The sequence below is a fragment of the Lolium rigidum genome, chromosome 1, assembly GCF_022539505.1.
Source record: "Lolium rigidum isolate FL_2022 chromosome 1, APGP_CSIRO_Lrig_0.1, whole genome shotgun sequence".
In the NCBI taxonomy this organism is placed as follows: Eukaryota; Viridiplantae; Streptophyta; class Magnoliopsida; order Poales; family Poaceae; genus Lolium; species Lolium rigidum.
The window spans coordinates 171,112,911-171,114,822 of record NC_061508.1 but is presented as its reverse complement, the minus strand read 5'-3'; positions in this window follow the sequence as shown (position 1 = coordinate 171,114,822).

The window sequence follows — 1,912 nt, the reverse complement described above, 5'->3', positions numbered from 1 at the left end:
ATGTATCACTATGGTGATCATGATATAAACCTAGGCCATGACTAAGATTCAAACCAATTGCCATTAGGTGAACATCATTAGAACTCTAGAATTGCTCACAAACTAAATCTTATGCTTCAATTCTTCCACACAAGAAAAACCTTGTGCTACAATTAATAGTTGAAACCATATGTATGGTGATCAACCACTTAACATATTAACCAAGATCAGACCATAATTAGAGTTGTATTACTCAAAGTATTTCAAGGTGCTATTAAAATACAACAATAGTGCTGTTTGGAAATAGGGTTATAATCCAAACTACAAAATCTTAATAATAAAGGGCACATAAAATCAGAGGCATGGGATTAAATTCTCAATTAAGAGCTCAAACCCTAATGATAAATTCTAAAACCCTTAGAGTAGAAATTATCAACTCTAATAATTAAAAATAGATTTGATTACACAAGAAAAAGGAAATTAAAATGAGGGCATAAAATCATGATTAATTACAATTTGTAATAAAGCTCACATATGTGAAATGTTTAATCAAAACAATTGAGTAATATCATAATATTTTTATCAGTCTTCATAAAAGACCAAGTGTCCAACACCTGCAAAACAGAATGATTGAAATTTGAATTAAAAACAGAATTCAAATAGAAAATATAAAACAGAAAATAGAAAATAGAAAAGAGGAGAAAAAGCATACCTGAACCATACCTGGTCGTGGCAGCCCACCAGCAGCCCAGCACTCTGGCCCAACTGCACTGGCCCAGCACAGCCCAACTCAGCCCAAGATACCCCTTCGTCAAATATCTGAGTGAGGAGGTCGTCCTCATCCTCATCTCTCGCATGGTGGACAACACCGAGCCGTGATCGGCTTCCCCCTCGCGCTGGCAGCCTCCCAGAGCTCGGCGTCGTGACGAGGCGCATCTTGGCGCCATATAAAAGCCCAACGACGACCTGGAGCTTCGGATTCTTCCTCCCCTGCTCCAAAATTCTCCCCAGACGAAACCCTAGCTCGCCCCGGCCATCTCCCTCGCCGCCGTTCAGAGCCTCCCCAAGCCCAACCGTGACCACCATCATCTCCGCCGTCCTCAACTTGCTCTTCCTGCCAGAGGAATCGAGCCGCCACGCACAAAATCGACGCCGTCGAGTTCGTCTTCCCCGACGCCGGGACTGACAAATTCCGGCGAGGTCGACCCCCTCTCGCCTCGCCGACAAGCCTGTCGTGATCGCGGTGAGTTCCTGGTTCGCCTGAGCATCCTAGCTCTTTCCCTAGCATCCTCTAGCAAGCCCTTCACCGTAGGCCCGTGACCACCGCCGCAGACCATCGCCGCCGGCCAAGCTCCGGCGACCATCTGGTGGCGGCGCGACCACCATTAGCATCGCCTTGTCGTCCTCGTTCCAATGAGCATGCGCACGCCCCTGCGGGAACCCGCAATCGCCGGCGGCGACCACCACTGGCCGCCGGAGGGGCACATGGTTGCCACGTCGGCACCACATGGCCGCCAGCTTGGACACGGCCCACCAGTCATGGACTGTGTGGGTGTTCTGTCCGGGTAGCTTTAGCTTTTAGCTTTTAAATTCAAATTCAATAATCTCTGCAATTTAAATAAATCTAGAAAATTCATAAAAGCTTAGAAAAATAAAAATAGGATATCAAAATTCTTATAAAAGTAAACTCTATCAAATAAAAATTTAAAAGGAAATTTTTATTTTTAATAAAAATTTAATTATTTAACACTTGTTAATTAAGCCTTTAATTTTAATTCTAAACTCAATTAAAATTCAATAATTAAGAGTAGTTTCCAAACTAAATAAAAAAACCAGTAAACAAATAAGAAAACATGAAAAATTAATTTCCTTTATTTGTTATTTTGTTAAATACTTATTAGAATGATTTAAACCCTAATTAATAATTACTTTA